Source organism: Aphelocoma coerulescens, chromosome 1A, assembly GCF_041296385.1.
Source record: "Aphelocoma coerulescens isolate FSJ_1873_10779 chromosome 1A, UR_Acoe_1.0, whole genome shotgun sequence".
In the NCBI taxonomy this organism is placed as follows: Eukaryota; Metazoa; Chordata; class Aves; order Passeriformes; family Corvidae; genus Aphelocoma; species Aphelocoma coerulescens.
In genome coordinates this window covers 66,065,005-66,080,809 of record NC_091014.1, presented here as the reverse complement: position 1 = coordinate 66,080,809, position 15,805 = coordinate 66,065,005, and positions in this window count along the sequence as shown.

Below are 15,805 nucleotides of genomic sequence, written 5' to 3'. Positions count from 1 at the left end.
TCGTGCTAGAAATCTCTTGTTTGCAAACCAGTAGATAACCTTTGCACTTTTGTCAGCTGCACAATGCTGAAGGGAAATCTGTATCCTAAGAGCATTCCAATCTTGTGGGTCTTGTTTAATTAGCGGGAAGAAGGACCCATCACCACTGTCAGGTGTTTGCTTTTCTTCTGTGCGGTGGTTGAGCTGAGGCTGCTCCCAGTGAACTTCGTGTCTCCAAAACCAGAAGCCAGAGGGTATCATGCTCTTGGTGCTGATGTTGCAATTTCTAGGAGCAGAAGAAGTGTGATGGAGGTCTTTGTACCTCTGCATAGAAAGTGTTCAGGGCTTGATTTTGTGTGGTGCCCAGCAGCACAACCTCACCTCACGTGCGTTGTAACGTTGCCTGTGGCTGGGCAGAGGGTGCCCAAGTAATTAGGAATCCTGGATCTCAGAGCATTTCTTTAACGTGTTTGCTCATCTATCCCCTCTGGAAACTGAATGTTTGACATGTGAGAAGCCAGCGTGGCTCCTTCGCCTATGAACAAGCAGAAACAGGATGTGGAAGAAAATCAAGTGCCGTAAATGCTGTCACATATGAGGAAGTGTGCAGTGAAAAAAAAGCAGAATTAACTTTGGGTCTCCTGAGTCACACTTTGGGGCTGTGACTAAAGGATTAACTAACTGTGCTCCACAGGTGAAAGAGGAGCCTGGCACTGACTGCTGCCTGGTACTCCAGTTAGCGCTGATTGGTGTGGCTTTGGATGCTGTTTGCTTTATGTTTCACTTGTTTCTTTGCTGGGATTGAATTTTATATTCCTTGAGACTGTTTTGCTCCATACATGCTGGATGATGAAATTCCCCCCTCTTGTGATTCAAAGCCTTGCACTATGGATTACAAGAGTGGGGAAAAGCAGAGTCACCCCACACAGCTCTTGGATGAAATAGGTAAAGAGTCTCCTGTTCATCATTGCTCCCCTGTACATAAAGGTTATTTATCTAGAAACAACTACTTGGTAGTGTTAAACTGATTCAACTGGGAAGAGTCAATTTTTGCATAGCTGGTACTTTTATTACACATGCCTAGTTTGTTTATTAGACCCTCCTGATGTTAAATTTTACCCTTTACTAAACAGTGACTTTAACATGTTTTTCTATCACACTGCTATTATGGAGCTAAATGGAGCACTCAATTCACTGATAGAACTTTGGTCTGTTTTTTTGGCTGTGTGGGCCAACTTCTGGCCTGTGTGTGACTACAGTTCCAGGTGTGCTGTGCTTTTCTAGAAAAAACTTCCCTACCTGCTGCTGAAGGGCACATCAGTTTGAGAGCATTTTGGAAAAATGTGATGCTGGAATATGTGCTGCTGCTTGAATTTCTGGGGTATGCTGGAGCCATCATCCTTTACATTCCTTCTTTGCATGCTTTCCTTTTGCTCTGCATTTTAAGTCATTCAAAGATATTTCAAAGTCCTTTGCATGAAATGGTCAAATGAAATAGTCTAGTGGAGCTTCATTTGTCTTTTTCTCAGAAACATTTTTGGAGATGGGCAGTTAAGATCATAATGGTACCATTCAATAAAGAGAGAAAGCATGTTCCTCAACATGCTTAAATCTGGCTTGATTTGGCATTTGTCTTCACTGAACACAAGAGGAGTTTAAATACCTTGTCTGATTTAAAGCAGGGACTTGGACTCCAACTTCTCTGCCGAGTGCTTAGATCACAAATGTGTTGAATATTGTATTTTCGTGTTTCAAAAATATGCTAAGGGTAGGAGTTGCTTGTCTGGGCAAGAAGGTGGCATCTCCTGTGCTGAGGGGAAAATCCAAACCACAGCGGTACACTTTCATTTTCTCTCACTGAGAGAATCTATAGTTGGATCCTGAAAACCAGCTTCAATAGCAAAGAGAAGAGAAGATGCACCCAGAAAATAGACAGAATAACCAGGCACAAACAGGAGATGTTGTTGAGAGAGAAAACACCCTCATGGCCACCCATGTGGTGTGCAGGAGGGTGACACCTCGACCATCTCCATCCTGTAAGTTGTGCTCATGTTCCCCTCAGGCTTCTATTCCCCACAAGCACATGCCCTGCAAAAAAACATGTATCCTCTGAGAAGATCCCTTCTCAGAATCCATCAGATTCTTGGGGTTTTGTTCTGGGCAGCTCATAGTTTTACTCTGAAAAGGGGCAGAAGACACTGCCATTAATGTGTGATAGCAGAGTCTTGGAAAATAAAGCAGACAACACTGCAAAAGGTTGAAGCAACAATTTAATTTTTAAAAAGTATCATGGTTTTAATCTTTACTATTGCTTTTACAGTGTTAAAATTTAAAGGATGGCCAGCATGCCTTCAGTTTTACTCATATCCAGAATCTCTTTAACAAACTCATTTACAGGAAATAGACACTTTATGTTGCATAAAATAAACACAAAAAAGACAGACTTTCTAATCGCCTGGAGTCACATTTCAAAACTAGCAAGTCAGGCAGTTATCCAGCAACAACCTCTTTACTTTACAAGTTTTTTCTTTAAAAAAGATATGAAACAGCAGTGACCCAGCACTAGCCTAGGTTTTAAATATTAAAGAGATTTTTATCAGTGTAAATTTGAAAAACAAACCAGCTGCCACCACTGGGGTGTTAATGATGTTGGTCAGTGTCCAGCAATGACCTCCTGTTGTAATTCTGTGTGTTAATTCGACAGTCTGTAATTCATGGCCCACCAAAAGGCAGCAAGAAGCAAGGCTGCAGGCACCAGCTTCTGGCAGAGGCACCTGAAAGGAAGCCTGCAAGTCTGTGGGGAGAAAGGGGATGGTAATTAGAAATAACAAACAGCAAAAAGGTGGTGCAAGGAAACTAAAAGAGTGCCTGTGGGGGAGGTCAGTGTGGGCTTGAGGGCATGGTCCAGTTCTGCTGCAGAAATGCAGAGGGGGTCAGCTTTGCTGGTGGCTCCAGCCACTAAAGAATCTTCCTCTCTTCTCTGGGTAAATACTACTGGCAGCAGCTCTGCTTATCTCCCCAAGGAAACCCTTCCAGCATTTGATAGTGGCAGATGCCTCCCCTCTGAAAGGAGCCCCGTGAGTTGTGTGGGATTTGGGCAGCATCCTCTGTCTTTAAATGAGAAATTTCAGCCTAAAGAGAAAAAACCAGGGCACTGAGGGGGCACCAACAAACTAAGGGATAAACCCCAGCCTGAAGCCACATTATGTGCTTCACTCACTGACATTACAAAGGAGCCAGGTGTTCCTGTTGCCTACTTGCCAACAAAAAGGTGAGAGAAAAGGGAGAGAGCGTACCCAGCCTCCATAGCCAGTGATCCTTTTTGTCCAGTTACTGCTCAAAACATTTCCAAAGCTTCTTATAACACTTTTAATAACATTCCATGTCTGGAAAACACTGATAGCAACCCTGATGATTTAAACAAAACAAAGAAAGCAGGAGGATATTTATTTTATTTATTTAATTTCTTCTAAAAAGTGGCAAATAAAATACCCATGTTTAGGAAACAAAAACCAACCAACCAACCCAAAACAAAACCCCAAACAAAAACCTCTAGTATATTCCTTCCTGAAAGTGTATGTGTACATGTATATTTCTCTAAATATTTAGGAAGAAGACCTTTGAAATCGAAAGATAATTTAGTTTCAGCATTAAGTGATTAAGTGACAATCTTTGTGGTTGTTTCAAACTTAGAAGAGGATAACCCAGTGAGAGATGTTTCACTCTGATGAATCAGGACAGCAATACTGGACTGACACAGCAATGCCACAGGCTCTCTCTGGAGTGTGAATATGGCTTTGCTGAGGTGTATGTATATTTGTTATATACAGATATATTTATATGTTATGTTACACAGCTGTAATTGAACTGCATTCTCTGGTAGGTCTGCAGTGAGTGACCATCCCCTCCCAGAAGCAAGGAGAAAATAAGGTAGAGTACCTGGGGGTTCAGACACTGCTGCATGTCAGTCAATAACTATGCAGGACAACCCTTCAGCTCACAGCAGATCAAGGCAGTTCAAACTAGTCCAGCCATGTTTTCTTGTATGTGCATGGGTAGCTTATTGCACATGCAGTAACATGTTAATCCCACACTGGGCTGCAGGTCTCTCATCACTCAGTTGTGCTTAAAGCTGTGTCTAAAGCTACTGTGCCTCTGAAGAATTTGAAATAGCAAGACACTATTAAAGTCTTTTGACTTTAAATGGCTGTAGTCTGGAAACAATTTACAGTTTACATTATTACAAAGCTTTTCTTTGTAAAACAAGCTGCTTCACTTTTTTAGGTTCTCTATGAGGCAGCAGGAGTAGCAATAATTTTTTTTTATTTTGTGTACAGAAACATCCTTGTTTATCTAACATGATTTTGAAAAGGATCTGCCAGTAAGGTAACTTACACTTGTGCCAGGTGAAGCAGTGTTTCTTCTAATGTCCTGTGGTACCTCCTGTTAAATTCATCCCCGATCAGGGCCAGCTGACGGCCAACCTGAGTAGCTGAGCTGCAAAAGGCAGTCAGGATGTGCACGTTAGAGGAGAACCCTGCAACAGCAATTCTTTAAAGCACTCTGCAAATGTCAGGTACTGTTACTCCCCCAACAGCTGGGCATGTAAAAGTGAAATGTTACAGGGGGTTTGTTTCCTATTATTTATGGGTTTATTTAAGCATTTTATGCCCATACATGATGTGTTTTGATGTTTTCATAAAAAGCTGTATATTCGGCACTTTTGAAAAAACATGTTGTTTTTTTAGGTATTTCATTTCTTTATACAAGACAACAGGATTCTGGTTTGGGTTTTTTGGTTGTCCCCCTCCCTTCCCCCCCCCAATCAAAATATGAAAACAGCCTTCACTTCAAACCTGTCAAATAATTTCATTTTACAAAAATGTTTGCTTTGTCATCCAACAGATTTACTCCAGTGAGTTCCACTATGCAGTGTGGGTCTCCAGCTACTGGGTGGTGCCTGGGTACGAACTGACCAAAACCTTAAGGCTCTTTAGGGAGGTCCTGGGACATATAGAAACTTGAATAACATCTGTGGCACATGTTGATGCTAAAAACTGGTTATGCTTTCCTGATGAAAATTTCCAAGTAGATTTAGTTCCTCTTAGACACATGTTTTTGTTCTGGTAGACAAATAATATGAATATACGTTTTTACTTTAATTTGCATTTCTGCTGAGATCTGTTTACGAGATCTGCTGAATAGTAAGTGGGCTTAAGAGCTTAATTCTAGAGTCTGCTGAAAAAAACCCTTGGGCTTGGTTTGGTCAGTCCACCAACAAAAAAACACCAGAAAAACCACAGAAAGGAATTTTCACAGATGGGGGAGAAAGGCAACCCCTGACTCTTGTACTGGAAAATATGTATATATGGGATTAAGAAAAACCCAAGGCAGCACTACTAGTTTGCTGTAAGTGGCGCCTGGAGAATTATGTAAAAATGGCTTCTTCAGCTGCTTGCTGTAACAGGTGGGTCTCTAATGAAGAGCCACATCTGTGTCCCTGTGCAAGATAAAAACTCAGACATTTAATGCAGCATAATCTTGCACAGTCAGTGTTAAGCACTACAGGTTATCCACACTTGCATCTATTCCATTTCCAGTAGTATGCACTATGATTATGTGGCTTAGCAGTTTTCTGGAAGTGTGGCACTTTGCACTTGGGGAGGACAGAAGGAGTATTAATGTAGTGTGATACCTGATATCAAACTCCATTTGCTCTGTGGTGTCCGGAATTGTTTGGAAGTTACTGTAGGTTTCCTCTTCTGGTGCTCCACTGGGGTAGCTGGAGAAGACAAAGTGCCTGGGGGTTCTCCTGATTTGAGACATCTTGCTCTGCAACAAGTCATCAAAGACAACCTCAGGGCTTCATGTTATGCAAGGTTTTTTCAGTTTAGATGGAAATTGTTTGAAGTGCTCTTAAGTTACTCTTTTTACTTCTCCAGTCAGAACACGAGTGTTACTAAGATACCTATTTTGAGAGTAGTCAAAGGAAAGTTTCAGTGACCCAGCAGATGTCCAGCAATCCGAACATGCAGCATTTGGATGGCTGCTACTTTTTTATTGGTTCAAAACAACCCAGAAATTGGAAAATCTCGATAAATATAACTAGTGTAGACAAGTATAATTTCTCAGTAGTTTCACTTATTACAAGATGTTTTCCTACATTGTTTGCAACAACCTGCCTGGCATTAAATCACTCTAACCCATGGAGATCCCCAGATAGCAAAGTACCTAAAGCAAACTTGAACAGGTTTTCCTGTCTTTAATTCAGGTCCAAGTTTACACACCTTCTTCAGCTGGAGGCTATCACCATGGAAATTACAAGCAACTCACCATAGAAATAGAATATAAGAAAAATTTAAACCCATTAGTAGCTTTCCACATGGAAGAGCAGACAGTAGGAACCAGTAACATCAGTGGAGCTGCCTACTTGTACAATGGGAAAGTTATTCACAACCAGTACCACGAAATCAATGGCAAAATTTAACAGGTTTCAGCACACAAGGCTTGTGTCTAATATTGCAAGCATTTGGAAAACACAGAGAGCAGTGTTTGGAAAGCAGAGCTGATGTTTTTATAGTCATTAGGATTGTTTTATTTGGTTTATCAAGGGATATAACATCAGAGCTGTGGATGGGGATTATTCCAAACTACACATGCCCTTGGACATTTGCTGTGGTGGAAGGCTCTGCCTGATGAGGAACTTCATTACAACCTTCTGGAGATGCTCTGGTTTTATCTGGCATTGGTTTTGGCCAGCTTTTTTGTGGTTTCTTTGCTTCCTGGCTCCATCATTAAAAACTGATCCCTTTTGTTGATGGAGTGATCCTGGACAACAACAAAGAGGAGTTCTGGTGGCTGGATTTCTTTCTCATTTTAAACACACTCTCAGCAGGTCAAATGAAAAAAACTCAAAATATTCTCAGAAATGAAACTAAACCAAGCAAAAGGTAATGTCATAATGCTGCTTGGCATGAATTTGGTTTGCCACATTGCTGCAGTCTTGTAACAACTTTAAATTTTACAGTTGGGATGAGGTTCAGGCCTTTGTGATCTTCTTTCAATATTTAGACGAAGTTTACATTTTCCGCAAAGCAAAATTATTCATAACTAATGTGTATACATTACTGCATAAGCAAACTCACAAAAATGTGACACTAAATAAATGAAAATATACTTGGTTTACAGAAGTGTAGGATCCTCTTAGTGGTGTTTAATGTGGCTGGGGAAAAGCACGTTACAGACTCATGTCAGCTGGCAGATATTATGTGTTACACAGTTTGTAGTTTTATCTTCTGGCTTTTGTCCTTCTATTTGTAGCATTTCTGCTTCACTTACAAAGATGTTTAGAATCTAGTATTTTAAATACATCCAGAATTCTGAAGAGCTGTGTAGTTTAGCAGTGACAAAAAGAAGCTGGAATCAGGTCTTCTGAATTTTATTGCACCAACTATGAGGGGAGTTATGTGACCCAACCTTCTTTCTGAGGGAAAATACTGCAGCCTTCCTTCCACAGGAGCACTTATCTGAACATATTTTACAGGTGAGTTAAAAGGCTCTTTTAATTCAGATAATTTTCTTTTTTAAAAGAGACAGTAGTTTTAGGTGCTGTATTTGCTTCAGAAGATGCCCTGTCCTGTTTTAAATGCTTCCTTTAGGTATTCCTGTGTATCTCTCTCTTCCATCCGAAAAAAAATCAGGGAAAAAAAAGGGTGATGTCCATAGGGGAACTCTGTGCATTCCAGCACCATACCTGATTTCCAGATACCCAGTCACCCCAAGGACTTTGTAGCTCTGAATCAGGTGCCGAGGCTTCATACACACACCAGAGTAAAGCTGTATCACATTAAAGCAATCCATATTCACTGGAGCAGATACTTGAATGGATCTTCCATTTCCCAGGGCAACATCTAGACCAGTGGGTGGCCAAGGACTGATCATATTCCAACAAGTGCATCCCTGTCCCTTTTTGGTGTAAGGTCCAGTGTGACACTGCTGCAGTCTGGACTGGGTGACCCAGGGCAGCTCCTGGTTTGAGAACTCCACCAGAGCTCGGACATGAGCTCCAAAGCATGCTGTAGATCCATGAATGAGAAACTGGGAATGGCAGAGCAAGGTTTGGAGGATCCCAGGGATGCTGAAGTACTCCCTTGGACATTTAAAGTGTCAGTTCTCTGGATGCAGTTAATCTCAGCAGGCTGCATAGAGAAACAGTCAAAGCACGCAGTGCTGGATTTTTGGAGGTTTAACAACCCAACTGTCTGGCTCACATGTACAAAGTAAAGCTCTAGGGATGTACTCCTGTAGCCTGTGGGTACCAATGGAAATTTATTAATTGTGTTTCTTCACAGCTTAGAAAGTTGTTAAAAGTTATCTAGTAAAACAAGTACTATAGTGGATAAAATGCAGTAAGACCAAGCATAAAAGGTCAGCTGTCTCCTGCACATGTATTACTAATTTTAGCTTTCACGACGACATAGTGAGGGAAAAAAATACTTTAAAAAAGGTATTTTCTTTTCCTTTTCTTCTTCATTTCTAGACTCGATGCTGGTTTCACATTCACAGGGCCATACAACGGAAATGTCTATATCTGTGTGAGATGAAAACTGTGTCCTGAAAAAGACCTATAATAAGGCAGTACAGAACTCAGACATGTAAACAAACTATACAACACCACAACAAAAGCCCAAAGTGCAACATATGCTATCTCACACCTGTTACCATGATAATACCTTCCTCCCACAGGCTAAAAGAGAGTTGTTTGGTCATGCTCTCCACAGCTCAGCTGCAGCCTCGTGTGTTGGCTTTGCCCACCAAGCTGTCTCAATGCAAGGCCCATCCAGCAAGGAGGGGTGTTAAAATGTGTTTTACAGGATGGGCAGTATTGAGGCAAAGGCAGTCTGGGAGGGCCACTGTCTTGAAGGTGTACAGGATGAGTCTAATTTATTTCAAACCAAAGCTTAGCAATTATCTTCTTGAGAATTACCTGTCTTGAGGCCATTTACTGATTTCTGTCATCAGTTTAAAAATCTGGGTGTATAGGTGTCATATAGAAATGCACACAAAAGCTACATTAATATGGACCTGTTCTGTTCCTCAGGTTTGGATCTGTGCAGAGCTGCTCAAGAGGAGCATATATCACACTCCACAGGCCCTTCTAGTTCTCCACAGCAGGATGTGTAAATCTTCTACCACCCACCTCACTCTTCCCTTCTTTCTCTCATTTATACAGGAAGAAAAGGCAAGTTGATTTTGGTTTACAGAAACCAAAAAGGTTGTATGTGTTTGTGAGTAATTGCTTGTGATTCAGAGAGTAGGTGATCACCTCACAACACCTCTGAGGAGGCGTTGGCAGGACCCCATGTCAGCAATAGAGATCGTTTCCAAACAAGCAATCAGATCAAAAAAGCTCAAGCTTCCCTGTAAAGCTTTGACTGAGCATGCTTAAAGCTTAGTTTCAATGGTGAAATGCCTTCAGCAGAATAAATAATGTATTTCAAGTCAAATACATACTTAATGTTCTGATGAAAAGGGGCCTAGATCCGAATTTTAAAAAACAGCTCTCCAAATGCCTAATTATATGATGGAAATTATGGCAATTTATGAACACAATTATGACTGAATAATGAAGCATCTTTAGTTGAAAGACTATGTTGACACTGTCTTTACTTTGCATAGTCAGGTTGTTTTTATTTGTGAGTGTGTTTCTTAACCTAGCAAAAGAGAACAGAAAATCTTCCTGAAAAAGAAACGTTACTAAACCAGGCAAGCCAGCAGGTGAGTTGGGGAAAACAAAAGGATCTGAAATTTACTTGTAGTCAGTTCAATTAGATTTGCTGTGTTAACAGATTTTAAGACAGGCACAATGAAACTTCAGTATAATGCACCAAATGCATTAATTATAGTTTATGTATTATTTTAATGTATTTTACAACTTATCGATGCAGTTTACGTGCACTTTGTCTTATGCATACAATCTTACATATTTTTTGCAGATGTGACACAGTAAAGCTATAAATAATAACAATATATGATTTATTATGTTTTAAAACTGAATATGAAAACAGAAAATCACTATTCATGATCTAACTCCAGTGTTCAGGCTCAAAATTCCCAGCACCTGCCTACATAAATATGGATTGACAGACAGGACCCTCATCCTTTACCCCCACAGTATCAAAGCCTATCTCAAACTGTTTCAGATTCTACCAGCTGCCCATGCAAACTAAATTTAAATGAAAAACAAATATAGGCTTGGTTGTTTGCATATATATCTCAAATCCATAGCCACCTCTTCCAAAACATGACATCATCCTCGGTGCTGCGAGCACAAATCTCTGTGCCATTTCACAAGGACGAGTCTTTGACATAGTGACCAAAGACTAAGAGCTAGTTCAGAGGAATATTGGGCACGCAGGAAGGATACACTCTTTAAAATCTTGGGCATTTTTTTGTTTGGTTTTCTTTAGGCTCTCCTATGACCTCTGTCAATGAGCAGCAGTTGCTCTCCACTTCTGGCCCTCTTCCCTTGCAGGTCATACGCTGCGAGCCATGGGCAGCCCACAGCCCACGGGCACCAGGAGATCCCTGCCCCTTCCCCCACAGGAACACCTGCCTCTGGAACCACCACAGCTCATAGCAAAATGGTTCAAGGTAACCATCAGCAACCTGAGTTTTTCTTAGAAAGATGAGAGGTTAAGTCATCGTTACTCATTTTGTGCAGGTTAGTTAAGCCAGGGTGCGACGTGAACTCTTAAATCAGTATCAGGTCAAGGAGCAAAGATAAATTAATTCTTTGTCTCATATGGTGTTCTCAGTCAGCTTAACATCAATGACCTTGGAGACTGTTTACACAAAACACTTCTTAATATTGCCTCAAACAGCTATTAAAGGATACTTTGTAAATCCGAAAAATACACCCTCTGCTTCTTACATTTTATTTCATTTATGTTTATATGCTCAGTAAGTTGATATGATAACATGCCTTCACTGGAAATTTAACAGAGGTTCTCTTACCTCAAAACAGGATAGGAATTAAGCATTTGATCATATTTAAACATAAAAAATGTGTTCCTTAAGCAAGTTCTGTAACTTCAGTAGCAAAAGAAATGCATACAGCAGACTTTAAATGGAGGAAACCTTTTAAAGTGAAGAGCACACACAGATATTTTATATTTCAGTCTCTGCTGAAAATGTTTAAGGGGCTCTGATTGAGTCAAGACTTCAAGAATCTCAAGTTTTCTATGTATCATCAACGTTTCCATGTGGTCTGTTAGAGCACTCAGAGAACACCAGTTCTAACTGTGACAGACTGTGACTGTAGACAACAATAGATTTCCACCTTAAAAAGTAGTTAGCACAGTTATGTCTGCATTATAAAGCCATCATTTGATAAGCTTATAAAGTATCATTTTCCTTAAAGTGTCTACTGCTTCCTTCAGTGCTCACAAACCTATTTCAATGGCTTCTAAACTGAAACAAGAAACAAGGGATGTCTGCTTTTATCAAGATGAACACACTCAGTTCCCAAGAGGTTTCATGGGAAGAACTAAAAACATTGAAGAGAAGAATATATTGATACCACAGTGAAACTATTTCTATTAAAAAACCCCAAAACCACACATACATTCTGCCAGGCTCTGTTTTGGGTTTTTTTTTTTTTTGTGACAGCACCACCCATCTCAGGGATATCACCTTTGCTTTACTTGTTTATAAAGAGTTAAGGTTTAGATTGAGTCAGAAAGATTCTGCTCTAACATTTACATTTCCTTTTCAAAACATCTTCTGCCATTTGTACTTCTCTGCCTCACCAAAAGGTCAAGATAAGAATTTGCTTAGAATTGGTTATTGAATTGCATGGCCAAGTTGTAGGAGGTAAGTGTGACAATATTATGTGTCACATATATACAGAGTTCAACAATCTATTAATGAAAGAATGTTTTTGTTCACATTTATTCTAAAATTTGTCTTCGTTTTTTTTATTTTTTTGAAAGCTCCTAAAATAAATGATGCAGACAGAAAAGTTGTTACTGGTGTTCAGAACAGTCTGTGCAATGCTCATAATTATTAATACAGTTACATAGTAAAATTTGAATCTTTCATTTTAAGATGTGTTCAATCAAATTGAAAAAAAATTAAAATCTGATGTACTTAAGAGACCTTGTTCAACCACCCCATCCACTTGGAGCATGAAGTACCTGCAGTGAACCGGCTGGCATCCTCAGCAGGCCGATTATGGGACTCATGCCTTGATACTAAATGTAGAATTCAAGAATGCTGGTCACCAAGGTCATAACCTGTAAAAATACTGAGGCAGATGCTGAGCTTCAATAGACCAAATAACATTTTTAATTTAAACCTGATAACTCATATTAAAAAGCTGGCACACTTGGGAGAGCTATGGGGGCTGCGTTTTCCCTCACCTGGTCCCCTCAGCACTGTGCAGCACAACACCCACACTGCCACCTTGCACCTCCAGCCTGTCCCATTTAGGGACACTTTATTGGACTTGTGGTCAGAAAACTCATCATCTTCTGTGACCTTTGGTGGTCATTTTCTACAGGTGCCTCTGGAATCCCAGTTACTGCTGCCACATTGGGAAGGTAACAGAAACTGTTGGTATGCAAGAACAGTGTGACTGTAAGTCTAAGAACTCAAATTTACCTCACTATTTATGCTGTCCTTGTCCTGCACATCAGTATAGAGAATTAAAATGCCATGCTGTTTGCAGTTTTACTTAGATTTCCTGTATTGGGTCAAGCTCACAGTTCCTATTCTACTCCCACCAGCTCTTGCTTTGCCCAGCAGGCTGTTACTCTGCAGAAGCTGAGTGCAATCAATTTTTTTTAGTCTGCTCTAAATGGTCTTATGGTCAGTGGCCTATCGATACAGAAATCATTAAAAAGAACTACCACAGACACCTACCACACAAGTGAAGCAGGCAATTTTGTTAAATTTCTTCTTTCAGAGACATAGTGTCTCTACAGGGGTGACATTTTGACATCAGAAGATATCAAACACCTTGCATAAACACTGATTTTCTTCTTTATTATACTCAGTGCTAACTCTCATTCAACTGACATGCATGAAAAAAAAAAAGTGCCCACAATAATTCAAAACAACTTTATCCATGTACCTGTGACAGAAAATGACAATGAGGTCTATTCTGTCTTCTTGTTATACACGTGTCTGTCTTTCTGCTATGGCCTTGAGAAGCAATCTCAGGCGAATACTTTCCACTTAAACACCTCAAAATCTGTTTAATCACAGAACTCGCCACACCGCTGAAATCATTCCTTGTGAAATGACTTAAACATTACTGGGTATACACTGCTGTACAGATTTCTGTATCCATCTCCGCTGTCGCAAATCATTCCTGTTATCAACATCACCGTTTTAAACATACACAAATATAGTAAACGAGATATTCAGGAATTTTTTATATGTTTAACTCTGGCATATTTTGCTACATATCATGGACTTATTTTGAGGGCTTATTTCCTGCTTCGCTAAGAGTGAAAGTACACGCACTCCGCTCCTCATTTGCTTAGAACACCGTAGTTGAGTACAAAGCGCACGGGTGCTCGCAGCATCCTTCGGAGGGGCACAGGTCCCTGCCGGGGCCGCGCAGCCGGGGCCGGGCGCTCCCCCGCCCGCGGGCACGGCGTCCACCGCCGCCCGCCGCGTTTGTTACAGGACATCGATGCCGCCTCCCAAAGCCGAAGATGCTGCGGCGCCAGCGCCGGCGGAGGTGCTGCCCGTGGAACATCCCGGGACACGCCGCGGAGCCGGGCGCGCAGGTGAGGCGGCGGGTCCCGGCACCGCCGACAGCGCTCGGCACTCCGCAGCGCCTCGGGAGTGCAGCCCGGGTCCGCCCGGAGAGCCCGGCCGGGGTCCCCCCGCTGCCCCCCCGGAAAGGCGCCGCCCGTGTCCCGCCGGGAGCCCGCCACTCACCTCGGCCCGGAGTCCCCGCCGCGCCGCGGGCACACAGCGGGCATCAGCAGAGAGGAGCTCCCCGCGCCGGCCACTCACGGCGGCGATACTGCCCGACTGCCCCTTTTGTCCGCCTGGCCGCCCCGCCCCGCCGGGGACACCGCCAGCCCCGGCCAGGCCGGCCGCCCCGCCCCGCCCCGCCCCACCGGGGGGACCCCGCCAGCCGGGCCCTGGGGGTCACCGCCAGCCCCGCCCCGCCTGCCCGCCCGCCGCCGGCGCCGCGGGAAGCGCCGCGGGAGGAGCCGGGTGCGCGCCCGGCGGAGGCGCTGAGGCGGGATGGCCCCGGGCATGGCCACCCCTCGGTGGGGCAGTGGCCGTGGGGGGATGGAGCCCTGCGTGGCCACCACGGCCCCCTGGCCAACACGGCGTACAGGAGCTTTGCGCTCGCACCGATGGAGATGCCCAGTGTCGTGAGCAGGCCCTGCGGACGCCTTTTGCAGAAGGAGCCCTGTTCCAAATGGCTGCCCTTGTCTCTAAGTGGGCCCATGTGTTTATTCAGCACGCTGAGCGTGCTGGAGCCTGCGCTGGGCTTTGGTTTGGAAATGTGGTGGTGGTGGTCACTTTTGACCAGGGAGGAGCAAGGCTATCCTCTTAGTTCAGCTTAGCAACTAAGATAAACCCGCATCCCCAACTGTCTCGAGGGTACCTGAGGAAAAAGGGTGTGGGGCAGAGAGCAGGAAAAGCCCTGGCAGCACAGCCAATGCAGAGTTACTGAGAGGTTAAAGAGAGATCTGCTGAAACGCTACTGACACCTTGCCCAAAAGGTTTAGTGAGGTCATGGGACTTTCGGTGTTTTTCTTTAGTGCTGCTGATAGCAGTGTTGTGATTCAGTCAGTATCGCCCATCACTAGAGAGCACAGTGTACTGAAAAGAGCTTTAAAGAACCAAACCCCCCTATTGCTCCACACTTTATTGTCATGTCAAACAGGAGACTTTACCACTTAATGTTTGAGAGTGGACTTTGCCCTCTATTTATACTATGATTTCATCTCTCTGAGTGAAGGTAAACACCAGGAGAAGCAGAGCAGCAGCATAGATACCGCACTCCACCTGGAGCTGGGATGTCCTTAAGACTTTCATGGCTAAGTTTTTAAATGTATCCAAGTGTTTGCGTGCATGTGTGCATGTGTGTGTCTCATGCAAACCACGTCTTTCAGCGCTGTGCAGTGCAACCTCCCTTGTCTCATCTTCAAGCTCCGTACAAGAGGTTTACTCATCTGTAAAATGAACATGACAAAGCTTATCTTCCAACTCATGCCCAGGACTGTGCTCTGTTTACATTTGCACATGCTGGATGAAAATTGCCTCAAAGGTACAATATAATAAAAGGTAAATTAACCTCTGTACTATCACTGCTTGCCATGACTATCTTCTATTCACCAGTTCTGATATTTCAATTTTTGTATTGATCTTGCTTCAAATCAATAATAGTTCCTCTCCTGAAACCAGGCTGAATTTTGCACATACAGGTAACCTTGTGAGTTGCCTCAAGCTTAAAATAAAATACCCAAATGTCATCATAAGAGTAATTTCTGTCACAAAGATAGCACATCAGGGCTGCCACAGCATTTCCTGATACAATAATAGTAAGCGTCACCGAGCTGCTCTCAAATTACCCCCCACTTCCCTTTTCTTAACAATAATATTAAAAAGTGGAGATGCTTTTATATGGAAAACTACAGCATCTATTACTATCTGTGATGAAATACTGTCAATGTAAATTTCAGAGAGACAGCAAAACAACAGCTTTTTATACTATGGAACTGTGACATCAATTACAAACTGCTGAATTGAGCTAAAAGACTCTTACATTAAAAAAAAAAAAAAACCACCC